The sequence below is a fragment of the Trachypithecus francoisi genome, unplaced genomic scaffold (assembly GCF_009764315.1).
Source record: "Trachypithecus francoisi isolate TF-2019V2 unplaced genomic scaffold, Tfra_2.0 Lachesis_group8, whole genome shotgun sequence".
Lineage (NCBI taxonomy): Eukaryota > Metazoa > Chordata > Mammalia > Primates > Cercopithecidae > Trachypithecus > Trachypithecus francoisi.
In genome coordinates this window covers 80071965-80088527 of record NW_022681473.1, presented here as the reverse complement: position 1 = coordinate 80088527, position 16563 = coordinate 80071965, and the positions used below count along the sequence as shown (strand labels likewise).

At 36.0% G+C, this 16563-nt stretch overlaps 1 long non-coding RNA gene across 1 annotated transcript in view; it reads right to left on the bottom strand.

Moving 5' to 3' along the window:
- The window catches only part of LOC117081230, a 446427-nt gene extending 433028 nt beyond the window's left edge, over nucleotides 1-13399 (bottom strand). Inside the window, exon 1 of the long non-coding RNA XR_004436139.1 lies at nucleotides 13304-13399. This is a non-coding gene — a long non-coding RNA (uncharacterized LOC117081230). The remainder of the gene's footprint in view (nucleotides 1-13303) is intronic.
- Between the last annotated feature and the right edge of the window lie 3164 nt (nucleotides 13400-16563).

The window sequence follows — 16563 nt, the reverse complement described above, 5'->3', positions numbered from 1 at the left end:
GAGCCAATAAAATCCCCTCTAGAAAACTGGCCTCATACCTTGTCTACACAGTCCCTGTGCAGGATTCCTGACTTGTAGTAACTAAAAGAGCCACTTTCTGACAGGCTCAGGAGTCCCAAATTATCTTGGGAACTCAAAAGGAGAGGAATTTGCTTAACTCCCACAGATATTCAATAATACACACCTATGGGTGGGCTTAAGGCTATAAAGTCTTATCTGAGATGTCTTATGGAACAAAGTTTCATCAAAGCCAATTTTCAAAGGAGTCTATGTAGCAAATAATTATTCTTGTTGTGCTTTATGCAAATAATGAGGCCAAGTATAATAAGACTAAAGCTTCTTTTGCAAATAAATCAGTCCTATCATGATTGTTTTTAATAAAAATGAGGACTAGAGAGTAAATAATTATGTTTCAAGAAGTATGGTACACCTGTTACTAAATTCTAGTCTCATCAGTTGTTTTTAAATTTTTTTCTGCAATTTATACCAACCCTGCTTATTCCTCTTATATAGGTGATCTCAGGCTATAGCTCAAATATAAACAAGAGGATTGGGCCACTAAGCTCCAGATGATTCTCAGTGAGGGATATCATCCTCTCAATATTCAAGAGTTAACCCTCTATAGAAGGCCACCAGACTTCCCATCAGAGAGACAAAATACACACACAAAACAACCATCCTCCAACTCTGTCAGCAGGAAGTTACAGAAGAATAACTCTCACTCATTTTCCCCACAGAATTGGGATCTTGGACTCTTGAGGGGCAAATGTTAGAGAGATAGTCAGACATGACCAGGGCAAGAAAGGGTCCTCCACTCCACCAGGAATGTCAGGCAATCATCAGGTGATAGGTGGTAGTTAAACTATCTCTCTAAAATAATTGGTTGCAGTTAGCCAGGGAAAGACATTCTCCTGATAGATAGATTTAAAAAAAAAAAAAAAAAAAAAAAAACCCTGAAACTGGTGATCAGCAGCTTCCTGATAAGATCTCAGGATTTGGGCAAGTGAACTCAAGTATATGCACCAAGAAGCAACATGGCAGAGTTTAAATGGTTTATGACCTTCCTCTAGAGACACTGGTAAGGGGAAACGGCCTCAAGTGAGTATGCATGCAATTTCAGTAAACACACTGCACATGTCCCCTCCCAAGTGCTGGCAGGCCACTATGTGTGTGGACAGCCCACTAAAAGGGAAGTATTAGGGGAGAAGACCTGCAACCCTCTGGAAGCCTACCAATGTATAAAACCCCAAGTCAAATCATTCACTTAAATATCTCAAGTCATCCTCTTGACCCTCTTCCAAGTATACTTTACTTCCTTCCATTTCTGCTCTAAAACTTTTTAATATACTTTCACTCCCATTAAGAACACTGGCAAGGATGCAGGGACACTGAATCCTTTATACATTGCTATAGAAATGCAAAACAGAATAGTCATTATAGATTTGTTTGGCAGTATTTTTTTCCTCTTTTTTTCCCCAGCTTAGAGACAGGATCTCACTCCGTTTCCCAGGCTGAAGTGCAGTGATTCCATCATAGTTCACTGCAGCCTCAGCCTCCCGGGATCAAGCAATCATCCTGAGTAGCTCAGACTACAGATGCACGCCACCATGCCCAGCTAACTTTTTTATTTTTATTTTTGTAGTGATAGGTCCTCGATATGTTGCCCAGGCTGGCTTCAGACTCCTGGACTCATGTAATCCTCCTGCCTCAGCCTCTCAAAGTGCTGGGATTACAGGCATGAGGCACCATGCCCAGCCTCAGTTTGGCAATTTCTTATAAAACAAAATATACAATTACCATACGGCCTAGCAATTGCAATCTTGGACATTTATCCCAAAGAAATAATACTTATGTTCATACAAAATCTACAGACAAATGTTCCTATCAGCTTTATTTGTAATGGTTAAAAACTCAGATGTCCTTCAGTGAGTGAAAGGCTAAACATACAGTGGCACATTCATACCATGGAATACTATTCAGCAATAAAAAGGGATGAAGTGTTAATATATGCAACAAATTTGATATGCTTCCAGGGAATTATACTCAGTTGTTACTAAAGCCCACCGTGAAAGGTGATATACTATATGATTCTATACATATAACATTCCAAATGATAAAATTATAAAGATGGAGAACGGATTAGTGTTGTTAGAGGTTAAAGAAGTAGGGGTGCAGTGGAGGAAGCTGGGTCTGGTTCTAAAATTGCAATAGGAACCCTTGTAGTAATGAAACTAATTTACCCTGACTGTGAAGGTAGTTACATGAACCTACACATGTAGTGAATAAACTAAATACACATATGCAAATTGATACATCTAAAACTGGGAAATCTGAATATGATGAATGGGTTGCATCAGTATCAATTTCTTTATTTTTTTCTACTGTTTATAAGATGGTATCACATTGGGAAAAACCAGGTAAAGAGTATATGTTACTGTGATTATCATCATTATTATTATAGCTATTATTTTCCCAGCTGTATGTCAATCTTCAAATATCCCAAAATTAAAAACTATCCTCCACAAAATAAAATTTGCTCTCAAATATTGCTCCCCCTTCTTTTCTTTGAGCAAATTTTACTGATAAATTTCAATGCATAATTTATTCAACATCTATGTATTAGGTATTCACAGTATTAGATAACAACATTGTGTAATTAATAATTTATTCAACATACATGTATTATGTATTCACAATATTAAATAATGACATTGTACTAGGCACTTAGGAATGAAAGTAAGATTAAACTATGGCTACAATAGAACACTTACTTAGAAGATAATATTAACCAATTCCACCTGAAAGTGCCCTCAAATTAATTATACAAATTACCACAAAATGTATTACTGTTCTGTTGTGTTAATTCTATATATCCCAGACACAATAGAATTGCCATATTTAAAATGCTTTGGCCATTCATAATTAAGAAAATGAGCATTCAGAATGCCTAGGTTTCAATTAAGTCTTTGTAACTTACTATAAGTTTGGCAAGTTAATTGACTGTTTTATGTCTCATCTTATGCTATAGTTTGGATATTTGTCCCTTCAGATTTCATGTTGATATATTATTCTATTAATAGTGGAGTTGGAAACCTAATGGGAGTTGTTTGAGACATGGAGGAGGATCCTTCATGAGTACATCAATGCCCTCTCTTGTGGTAGGTGGGGGGATTTGACTGAGTTCTCACTCTATTAGTTCCCTTGAGAGCTGGTTGTTTAAAAGAGCCCGGCACCTCCCTTCTCACTCTTTCTTATTTCCTCCCTTGCCATGTGATCTCTGCCCACACTGGTTCCCCTTCATCTTCTTCCATGAGTGGAAGCAACAGGAGGCCAGAAGCAGATGCTGGCACCATGTTTTTTTGTACAGCCTGCAGAACACTGAGCCAAATCAACCTTTTTTTCTTTATAAATTACTCAGCCTCAGGTATTCTCTAAAGCAACACAAATTAACTAAGACACCTTCCTAACTTGAATAAAATTGAGATAATAAAGTATCCATCTCAGTTTTTTTGAGAATTAAACAAAAAGAGCTTGGAATAGTAATGAGTGTAAAAGACCAAAATGATTTCATGTTCTCAGCTATTTTTAGCAATTCAAAAAATCATATTTAGAGGACTCAAAAGAATCATAAAAATGTACAAATGTAGACATTTTGTTGGGTTCTGTTTTTAAAGTATCTTGTACTTCTATTTTTTAAGAAATATAACAAATATCATAGAAATATATGTTGATTAAACTACTATTAACTTTTGAAGTTGTGGTTTACATCATTATCTTTCAGATATGTTTACTTATTTTCAATGATAAAAGACTGAAATATTATGAAGCATATATCAAAAGTTCAACCAGTGAAGTATTTATTACATGAGATATTCAAAATTACAATGCTACCAGTATTCATTTAAAAGGCTAGTAATTTTTTACTTCCTTAACACATTTGAAACAGAAACATGTTTTTTTCCTTTTAATGTTAGTAAATATTGAACTGGTACTGTTAAAATCTGATGCCATTTAAAGTGCTTAGCAGATGTTTTCTGCTTTCCTTTTTTTTTTTAATTTTCATTATATTAGCCCTCTTTCTTTCCCACTTTTTATTTTACAAAATTATTTTCCCAGAGAAGCAATATGTGTGAATAAAAATATGTAATAGAGACTGACAACACTTTTTATTTTCAAAATTCTTTGAAAGTCCTCATTACCCTTACTACTTAATAGACTAGTAAAATGTGACTGCATTTTATTAAAAGAATCATGTTGCCTGCACTAGTCACATTGTTTTTAAATTTTACTTTCCAATGGCAAATATTATATAAAAGTTGCCTTTTTATTTAAGTGACACAAAGTAGATATGGCAAAGGCCTTTCAGGCTCCTACTCAACTCAACCACTGTATAAAATGACTCCCAGGGGTATATTTTTAATGCTGTTTCCAGGCTGGTTTTGAATTTTGAATAAGTGAAGTTTTCACACTTCCCATGGGAGGGTATTTCATAGCATGATTTTAGTATTAGAATATTTTCCCTGAAACTCTATTTAAAATTTACTTTTTTATATTCTAATATCTATTCAGTTCTCTAAACACACTTCACATTTATTTGTATGAATTCCTCATTTGGTTATCTCATGACCAACTGAGTACTTTATCATTAATATTTCATTTAATTTATATTAACAGCTATTCAAAGAAATGGAGAGAGGCTAAACATATATTATTCGGAATCACAGATGACTTACCAAATATGTGATTTCTAAATGTCTATTAAAATTATATTTATTAAGCTGACAAATTTTGCAGGGTTTCAAAAAAGAAAAGGCACATTATAAACACATAATGAAATAAAACTGAATTGGAAAGATTGCCAGGATATAGAGGGATCAAAAGAATAAGGAACAGGCCAGGCGTGGGTGGCTCACTCCTGTAATCCCAGCACTTTGGGAGGCCGAGGCAGGTGGATTACCTAAGGCCAGGAGTTAGAGACCAGTCTGGTAAACATGGCGAAACCCCTCTACTAAAAATACAAAAATTAGCTGGGTGTGGTGGCGGGCACCAGCAATCCCAGCTACTCAGGAGGCTGAGGCAGGAGAATGGCTTGAACCCGGGAGGCGGAGGTAGCACTGCACTGAGCAGAGATCGCACCACTGCATCCAGCCTGGGCGACAGAACGAGACTCCATCTCAAAAAAAAAAAAGAAAGAAAGAAAGAAAAGAAAAAGGAATAATTGGCTTATCTATACAAGAAACCAGCCTGGATATTAGCTCAATCTTAACTTAACTGAAGGCAATTGCCCCGTATATTTCTAAGAGTAGCTGAGAGATAAATATAAACATTCATTCTTTAGGCCGGGCACGGTGGCTCAAGCCTGTAATCCCACCACTTCGAGAGGCCGAGGTGGGCGGATCACGAGGTCAGGAGATGGAGACCATTCTAGCTAACACGGTGAAACCCCGTCTGTACTAAAAATACAAAAACAATTAGCCGGGCGTGGTAGCGGGCGCCTGTAGTCCCAGCTACTCAGGAAGCTGAGGCAGGAGAATGGCGTGAACCCGGGAGGCGGAGCTTGCAGTGAGCCAAGATCGCGCCACTGCACTCCAGCCTGGGCGACAGAGCAAGACTCCGTCTCAAAAAAATATAGAAATAAAAATAAACATTCATTCCTTAAATTTTTGATGAATGTAACTAGTACAAATAAGCAAAAAATAAAAATAAAAAATAAAACTGTAAATAGATAAAATTTCGTGTGTAACACGAATATTATATATATATATATTAAAAAATCTGGTGCAAGTATATTGGATTTCGTAGAAATAATAATCACCAAAGTAAGTATCTAATAGCAGCAGTTATAACTAATAACATTTTATAGAGACAAAAAAATCAGTGTATCAAATCTCAGTTAAAAACTTTAGAAGAAAAAATATATTTTGATAAAAATTTCAGTAAATTTAAAGTGAAATAGCAAAGTTGTGAATAGATAACTGTACAGAAATTGATCAACAGATTAAACTGACATGTTTATTACCCAAAATATTTTTTCTTCCAAATATTTATAAAAAATAAACAATTTTGTCATAATTTCTGATTAAAATGTTTTACACTTCTGAATGAAAAACAAAATTACCTTAGGGTCAAAATCTAAAGTTAAGTACCCATTACCTAAAACCAGTCAAGTCAAAATATTCTGTGACTGTATTTAAAATATGCAATAAAGACATTCAGATGTTTAAAAACAAGATAAATATTTTTATAGGATCCACTATTCACTAATTATTCACATAACCTTTACTGAAGGACTTTTAATTGTTCAATTGTGGTTAGTAATAAGAACCAAATTGCTGTCAATATAAAGATCAAAATCTGTGAAATATATAGAGAATCAGATAGTGTAATTTTAATAAAGCTTCAAAAGTATAATACACTTTAATGTTTCTTTAAAACATTTACTAATATTTTTACAACGATTTGTAGTTCACAACACATTTTCACAACAAAAACTTCTTAATTGATAATCCTTAAAACCTTTTTGTAGGTTAGAAGCATGTGGGCCTGAAAAATATATAGCCAAGATTACACACTTGTACTCAATACCAGGTCTTCTTACTCCAGGCCCTGGCTCTTCTCATTACATGTTTTTTTTTTTTTTTCCTTATAATTTTAGTGTACAACTACTTTCATTGTGTTCCCCAATTTGACTCTTTTATATTGCTAAAAAGTCACATATTATACCAAAATTTAATAAGATTTTAGCAGTACCATTGGGAAACTTAAGCAGAAACAAAAACTAAATAAACATTTCCTTAATGGTAAATAAATATATATATTGCTTTTAATAAGAATAAAGACATCAGCAGGATAGAGGAAAAGATCTTAGACTTGGTATACCCATAAGAGCAACAATTAGACAGCTATCCACAAATGGAAATACCTCTGGAAGAGCTCAGGAGTTCAGTTAAGAAGGTGCAGCAATGTGGCAGGGAAGAAAAATGAGGATAATCTCACAGAAAGGGTAGAAAGAACAGTTTTATTTTTGCCTGCATCATCCCATCCCCCAGGTCCACACAGCTCAGTACTGAAAGGGAGCCCTGAGCTCATAAGTTTCCTTCATGAGGGAAAAGGAGAGCAGGGTGAGCCTTTCAGAGCACTGCCTGAAGGACCACTTTGGTTTTATCCCACCCAGATTAGTAAGGAGATAGGAATAGTAAAGACATCTGGAGACAGCTAGGAACAAAGAAGGTTTTGCACTGTAAGTATCAGCCATACTGCATGCATGTGCCACTGTGGTCCCCAGTGGTGTGCTCTACAGATGATCCCGGGAAATTTCACAGCTGGGGACATCAACAACCATCACAGCCACTGAGACTCACCATGTTTACCACCAAAGACCTCACGGTGTGGGATGTCAAGGACCCCAGAAGTGTACTCCACACAGAAACCAACAGTTCTCACCACTGAGAAATCCAACAGCCAGCACAGCTGCCACAGACCCCTACATTTTTTGCCACAAAGGACCCTGCAGTTTTTCACCTCTGCAGAGTCCAGCTACCTGAGCTGCTGTCCCTACCCCTCTACCAGGGCCACCCCAGTCAGCACACTATGAGTACCCTGGCCTTGGACAGAGTACAGCCACCCCATATGCTCCACAACCAACCCCAGTCCCATCAGTAGTCTCATCTATACCTCCATGTACATATCTACTGCCAACCCCAACCATCAGTCCTCATTACCTCGCACACACACACACTGAGTCCAGAACCCACAGCCAAGCATACATATGACCAGCTCTGGCCAATATTGCCAACCCTCACTTCTATGTGCACATACACCGCAGCGCCAGCCCTCGCAACAATGCATGCACATGCAGACAGCACATGCAGACAGTGCATGCACATGCAGACAGACAGATCCCAGCTCCTGGTCCCACCATAGCATATACGCCTGGAGCAGACCCCTGCAACCACAATCACAGAGCACCAACTCCAACCTCTGTAGCCTCGTGCACTCACCACTGATTTTGCCACTGTAACCATGCCAACAATCAGCCCTAACCCCTTAGACTGGTCCCAGCCTTTGACACTGGGTGCATACCTACAGCTAGTTCCCATCACTGTGCACACACTTTACACATACCAGTGCCACATACTTGCCCACTGCTGCCCGTGGTTTTCACCAACATGCAGGTTCATCACTGACCCTCACTTGCTATGACCAGCCTCAGCCCATGCCTACCTAGGTATACCCACAACTAGAATTGGAGGCACTGCTGAAGACTCCAACAGCTCTCAAAGCCACTACAGACCTAGTACAGTGGGTCTCTTACCACTGAGGACCATGAAGTTGCTAATACCACTGACACTAACTGCCTGAGCTCCCTAGCCACCATGCCTTCCTAAACCTAGAATCACTGCACATTCCCACACTTGGCACTCCATGCCATCAGACTTGCTACCATAGTGTGCTCCATCATACACCCCATAGTCACCACCCCACATCTCCTTCCTACCCCCACCTTCCTATAAGTGAAAGTCTTTCCTTACCAAAGCCAGTCCATAAAATCTGGAAGAAGTAATTACTTATTCAAATGTACAGACACTTACGCAGAGCTACAAGAATCATGAAGAATCAGGGAAACATGAAAACATGAAAGGAACACAACGAATTTCCAGTAGGTACACGAAAAATAACAGAGTGAATCAAACCAAACCACCACAAACACCATCAAATACCAAAAGAAAACAACAAAATGGGGGAAAAAAAGAACTGAAAGACAAAAAGGAAACAATGAACAAGATGGCAGCAGCAAGTCCTTATATATCAATGATCACTTTAAATGTAAATTAATAAACTCCCAATCAAAATGAATAAAAATACAATATCCAGCAATATACAATCTACATGAAACTAACGTTAGATACAAGGACATACATAGACTAAAAGTAAATGGCTGGGAAAAGGTAGTCCATGCAAATAGTAAGAAAAAGAGATCTGGGTGGCTATACTTAGACAAAATAGACTAAGTCAAAAAATGTCACAAGACAAAAGGTTGTCATGCAATGATAAAAAGCTTAATTCAACAGGAAGACACAACAGTTATAAATATATAGGCATTAGAGCGCATAAATTTATTAAACATGGACAGAGCTGAAGGGAGAAACTGACAATACAATAATAATAGGAAACTTCAATCCTTTCACTTTCAATAATGGATAAAACATCTAGGCAGAATTCCAATAAGAAAACAGCTAATTTAAACAAAACTATGCACCAAAGGGACCTAACAGACATACACAGACCTTCCCCAAAAACAGCAGAACACAAGTTATTCTCAAGCACACATAGGACATTATCCTAAATAGGTCATATGTTAAGTAACAAGTCAACAAGTTTTAAAAGATTTAAACCATATCAAGTGTCTTCTCAGATCACAGTAGAATGAAATTAGAAGTAACAAAAACACAACTGGAAAATTCTCAAACACGTGGAAATTAAACCACAGCTTTTGAACAACCAGTGGGTAAAATAGAAAATAAAATGGGGAATTTTTTAAATATCTTGAGACAAACAAAAATGAAACTACAATTTACTTAAACTTATGAAATTCAGCAAAAACCATATACTAAGAGGGAAATTTATTGTGTTAAATGCCTCCATTAAAAATGAAATATCTTAATTAAGCGACCTAACTTTATAACTCAAGGAGCAAACTAAACCCAAAGGCAACAGAAGGAAGAAAATAATAATGATCAGAGCAGAAAGAAATAAAATATCAGAAAGAGAAACAATAGAAAAACAACAAAAAAAATTTAAAAAACAATTTGTTTTTTAAAGATAAACAAAATTAACGAACTTTTAGCTAAACTAAGAAAAAAAGAAAGAAGATTCAAATTATAAAAAAAAGAAATGAAAACAGAGGTTTTACAATTGATGCCACAGAAATAAAAATGATATTAAACAACTATGATGAATAATTATACAACAAATTTGATAATCTAAAAGAAGTAAATTCCTAGAAATATACAACCTACTAATGCTGAACTAATAACAAACAAGGAAATTGAATCAGTAATAAAAAACTTTCCAACAAGAAAAAGCTGAGGACGAGAGGCTTCATGAGTGGATTCCACCAAATATTCAAAGAACTAATACGAACCCTCTTAAACTCTTGCAAAAAAAAAAAAAAAAGAAATGGAAGAGATAATACTCTCAAACTCATTTTATGAGGCTAACACCACAATTCTAAAGCCAGAAAAAAACCAACACAAAAAAGAAAACTGCAGGTCAACATTCTCAATGGCCATAAATGTGAAAATCTTCAATAAAATATTAGCAAAAGAATTAAAATAATAATATATCAAGACTAAGCAGATTTTATCCCTGACATACAACCACAGTTCAACATATAAGAACCAATCAATGTGATATACTAAATTAACAGAAAAATAAACTACATAATCTCAACAGATGCAAGAAAAAATATTGGAACAAATTCAACATTAAGTTAAAAACTATCAACAAAACAGATATAAAAGAAACTTTCCTCAGCAAAATAAATGGCATATATGAAAGAGGCACAGCTAACATCATAATCAATGGGGAAAATCTGAAAGCTTTTTTTCTAAGATCTGTAAGAAGGCAAGAATGCCAACTCTCACCACAGCTATTCAGCACAGTACTGGAAGTCCTAGCCAGAGCAATCAGGCAAAAAGGAGAAAAAAAAAATATCCGAATTGAAAGGGAAAAAGAAAAATCATCTCTTTCTGTAGATGATATGATCATATACCTGGAAATCCCTAAAGACTCTACACAAAACACTATTATAACTAACTTAAAGAGTCAATAAAATTACAGGATACAAAGTTAGCATACTAAAATCAGTGGTGTTTCTATACACTAACAAACTTTCCAAAAGGAAAACCAGGAAACAAGATCATTTAAATTACCAGCAATAACAACAAGGAAATACTTAGAAATTAAGAAATAGAAGACCTGTACCCTGAAAATTGTAAAACATTACCAAAAGAAATTTTTCAAAAGACACCAATAGAAAGACATTCCATGTTCATAGATCGGAAACATAAAAATAGTTAAAATGTTCACACTACCCAAAGCAATCCACAGATTCAATGTCATCCTTATCAAAATCCCAATTGCAATTTTTACAGAAATAGAAAAAACAATTCTAAAATTCACATGGAAGCATAAAAGACCCTGAATAGCCAAAGCAATTTTAAGAAGAAAGAATAAAGCTGGAAGCATCACACTGCTTGACTTCAAATCATATTACAAAGCTATAGTAATCAAAACAGTATGGTAGTGTCATTAAAAACAAACATCTAAATCATTGGAAAAGACTAGAGAGCACAGAAATAAACCCATACATTTATGGTCAATTTATCTTCTACTAGGGTGCCAAGAACACATGATGGGTATAGTGTCTTAAGAAATAAAATTGGTGTTTGGAAAACTGGTTATCTACATGCAAAAAAAAAAAAAAATATTAAATTGAACCCCTATCACATACATACAAAAACCAATCTATAATGAATGAGAGACTTAAACACAACGTGAAACTGTAAAACTCCTAGAAGAAAACATAGGGAAAAAACTTTTTGACAGTGGTCTTGGCAATATGTTTTTGGATATGGCAACAAAAGCAAAAATAGATATCCAGTATTACATGAAACTACAAAGTTCTGCACAGCAAAGGAAGCAATCACCTAAATCAAAAGGCAACTGATGGAATTGGAAAAGCATTTGCAAACCATTCATCTAATAAGAAATTAATACCCAAAATATATGAAGAACTTATACAACTCAGTACCAAAAATACAAATAACTGATTTAAAAACTGGGCAAAGTACTTAAACAAACACATATAAAAGTAGAAATTCAGATGATGAACAGGTATATGAAAAAGTACTCAACATCTCTAATCATCAGAGAAATGCAAATCAAACGACAATAAAATATCACCTTACACCTTTAGGATGGCTATTATTAAAAAGACAAAAGATAACAAATGTTGATGAGGCTGTGGAAAAAAAGAGAATGTTTTTCCCCTGTCTTTTCAAAGGGACCTTCTCATAGAAACAGTTCATGATTACTAACACATCTTCTTTACTTCTCAACACAGCAATCAGGTTCCCACCCCGCCATGCCACTGAAGCTGTTCTGGCAGAGGTCACATCCAGTCTAATTGCTAGATCCAGTCAACAGTTCTTAGTTCTTGTTTCGGTTCTTAATTCTGCAGCATTTGACAATAAATTATCCATTCCTTGTCTTACATGACCTTATTCTCTAGATTCTTTAGCTTCCTGACCATACCTTTTCAGTCCCAGTTGCTGTGTCCTGCGTCTCTCTCTTCCTGAGTTACTGTTAAGTGAATTGCAGTTCAAAAACAGGATGCATATTATGGCACTATTTATTATTATGTATACATAAATATGTTACTGGATAGAGTTGTCCAGGTTCTTGCCCTGTTGAACAAAGAATTGAACAAAATGCAGAAACAAAGTGACAAAAGGAGAAAGCAAGGAAAGACAAAGCAACGGGAGAATGGAGCAAGGAAAGTACACATTTGTTGAAGACAATTCACAGAGTGGGAGCCGGCTGTAGCAAGTGGATCAACAGCCTCTCCAATTAGGGTTTTTATAAAGTCAAAATAACTTGGCAACACCCCTACGTGCCGTTTAGAGGCCTCCAATTGCTTACACCCTATGAAGGAGGGGCCTGCAACCCAACAGAGGCTGAAGTGGAAAATTCTGTGTTATCACAGGAGTGAAGATGTGGCCTGTATGCTGCCTAATCTTGCCTAGAACTGACTGCACCTGCTATTCTTTTGCCTACAACTGGCTGCGCCTGCTATTCCTTTGCCTAGAACTGGCTGCACCTGCTATTCCTTTGCCTACAACTGGCCGCACCTGCTATTCCTTTGCCTACAACTAGCTGCATCTGCTACTCATTTGCTTACTTATGACTCAAACCTTGGCTATCCTAGTTCCCTATTTTTCTGCCTCAGATATATTATACATATTTAGAGTGTACCCATATAAGTTGTGTTTATGTGTAAGATAAGTGTGAAATACAAATATGTATATTATTTATGTGTATATGATACATATGTGTCAAAATGTTAGCAGGCAATGGAAGTAATGTGTGAATTTCACTTTAATCATTTCTGTAGCTCTTGAATGTTTGTAAGTATTATTTATAACTCTAAGAATCAATGTTATTATTCCGTTTTCAGACTGCTATAAAGAAATACCCAAGACTAGGTAATTTATGAAGAAAAGAGATTTAATTAACTCACAGTTCTGCAGGCTTAAGCACGACTGGGTGGCCTCAGGAAAAATACTCGTGGTGGAAGGTGAAGAGGAAATAAGCACTTCTTTACCATGGCAGGACAGGAAAGAGACTGAGAGATGGAGGAAGTGCTACACACTTTCAAACAACCAGATCTCGTGAGAACTCACTCACTCTCACAAGAACAGCAAGGGGGAAGTCCGCCCCATGATTCAATCACCTCCCATTAGGCCCCTCCCCCAACACGTGGTAATTATAATTCCCCATGAGATTTGGGTGGGGACACAGAGCCAAACCATATAAGTCAATAATAAATTATCCACTAATGCTTAAAGCTCTTTAATTGTACTTATCTGTTGATGATTTCTAAACTGCCCTCTAAAGCCCAGATCTTTTCCCTGAATTCCAGACCTGAATGATCCATAGTCAAATTTACCCTTAAGCTTTATTGTTTTGTGCCTTCACAGTCCCCAAACAATTCTCTAGGTAATTGCTTTCTTGTAACTATATCTTTACAAGTTTATAATATTCAAAATAGAAAGCTTCGTGAATTATTAGTGTTTCTATTCCTAGTGCCCATGATAGATACATAGTGCCTTGTTACTGATATTGGTTGAGTGAATAAACTAAGAGGATTCTTTTTTTTTTTTTTTTTTTTTTTTTTTTTTTGAGACGGAGTCTTGCTCTGTAGCCCAGGCTGAAGTGCAGTGGTGCGATCTCAGCTCACTGCAAGCTCCGCCTCCCGGGTTCACGCCATTCTCCTGCCTCAGCCTCCGGAGTAGATGGTACTACAGGCGCCTGACACCACGCCCGGCTAATTTTGTTTTTTTTATTTCTGGTAGAGACGGGGTTTCACCGTGTTAGCCAGAATGGTCTCAATCTCCTGATCTCGTGATCCACCTGCCTCAACCTCCCAAAGTGCTGAGATTACAGGTGTTAGCCATTGCTCCCGGCCGGATTATTCTTTATTCCTTGCGGTTTAAGGAATTATCAAAGTATTTTTTAGTTAGGGAGTAACATGTTCAGATTTCGAATTTAAGATTAATCTGGATGTATATTTAAAAATGAAATAAGGCCGGGCACGGTGGTCTGTAATCCCAGCACTTTGAGAGGCCAAGGGCGGTGGATCACTTGAGGTCAGGAGCTCGAGACCAGCTTGGCCAACATGGTGAAATCCCGTCTCTACTAAAAATAATAAAATTAGCCAGGAGTAGTGTCGCAGGCCCCAACTACTCGGGAGACTGAGGCAGGAGAATCGCTGGAACCCGGGAGACAGAGGTTGCAGTGAACCGGGATCGCGCCACTGCACTCCAGCCTGGGTGAGAGAGAGAGACCACTGTGTCACAGGGAAAAAAATAATAATAATTTAAAAATGGAGAGTTTAGAAGAAGCCAAGTACAAAAAAGTCGCAGAAACTCTAGGCACCAATGATAGAACCTTTCTGATGAAGTTTTACTTCTAAGGAAAAACAACAAAAGAATCTGCATTTCTTACACATTAGCTTTTTAAGATACATACTATTTGGTTTAATGGTGTACACTGATTCTAAAATAAATCTTTGCTGCCATCTAGTGGACAGACACAATATCTATTTATCTTTTTATACGACTGTTTAAACTTTGTAGTATAATTATCCATAACCGTTACTCATTATTTTAAAACAAACTTCAACTTAACTCTTAAAAATCAAAAAAGCATTTTTTCTGCTACTTTCGTGCAAACTTACTTTTAACTCTACATGGACTTTTTATTTGTATATATTTACAGTCATACTGTCTTGTTAATTGTAAGTTATTTCTAAAGTAATTTCTTTACTGAAATTTGTTTTTGTTCAATTTTGCTCCAAATTCTATAGGCTACAGAAAAACCTCAGTGATTATTTCATTGTGAATATACTTATTGAGCTTCTTTCCTATTATTGAGTTCTTATATATTAATTTATTCAATTTAACAAATATCTACTGAGTACCTACCTTATGTAAGTCATTGCTCTAAACACTGAGGATGTAGTAGTTTTAAAAAGAGACAAAAATTCCTTCCTTCCAGGAGTTAATATTTTAGTTAGATATATGGAGTAGAATTATATGTCCTGATGTTCCTTAAAAACTTATTTCCCACTATAACAAACTATATAACTTTCTGATTTGGAAGAAAGATATAGGAGAAATTATCTCTAAAATAGGCTTTTTTGAGAAATATGGTCTGGAATACTCCAAAGTTAGGGTCAGGCATACAAAATTTTGTAGAAACTGCAAGTCTTAGTAACTTTCTGTATTGATAGGATTATAGAAAAGTATACTACAAATATACAAAAATTCAGTCAAAAAATTCAAAACTGTGGGTAGTTTATTCAAATCTGAACAAAGCAATTCATTTAGCACTTGTATGCTCCATTTAAAAAACTAAAGTTTAATAAAAATTGTAATGGTTTGGAAAAGCTGGGATTTTAGATAATGATGGAAATGTAATTTTTTTGGAAATGCCAGCCATCATTGCACAAAAAAAATTCTTCCTCCTAATCAACAACAGTTCTGAACATTCTGCCTGTAAACTTGTTTTTGTTATTAGTAAGGCAGTTCGTCCATAAAATTCTGAAATATGATTAATTTTATTTTCTGAATCTTTAGTTTTAAAAAAAAGATGCTCAGTAAGAAGGCTTGTACTTCAAAATATTGCAGTTTGTCTCATGCCTAGGTCATCTCCAAAAGCAGAGCTGAATACAAAGGCTTGTAAGCAGATATTTTTTGTTTGTTTGTTTGTTGTTTGTTTGTTTGTTATTAAATTATCTCAAAGAAGAGAAGTGGGAAACCGGGAAGAGAAAGAAAGGAAGGAAGAAAATTAAACCTTACAGTATACGGTTGCACTAATTATTGCAGTATGACATGGGGCTCCATCTTTCTAAGAAGTCTTGTAGAAATCATCTCAGGTGTATTTTCCACTTGAGACAGAATCAGGGAGAATTTACACACCAGTTCCCATTCCTAAGTCGGACAAGTGTTGCACTATTTTGCATTTACTCCTCTCACTTCCAGGTTTTATAAGCATCTTTCTACCAGGCATTCTACATATTGGCAACAGAGAAGCCGAAAAACAGAAAGATAAAGGTATATGACGCAGATGAAGTGTTTTCAGATTACTTTGCACAATGACTGGAGGAAAACTTGCCAAGAGAATGTGAAGTGGGGCACAAAATGTCTATGCATCTCAGCTCTTTTATGAAACTATTAAAACTAATTAAAGAAATTTTAAAAGTAAAAATATATATAA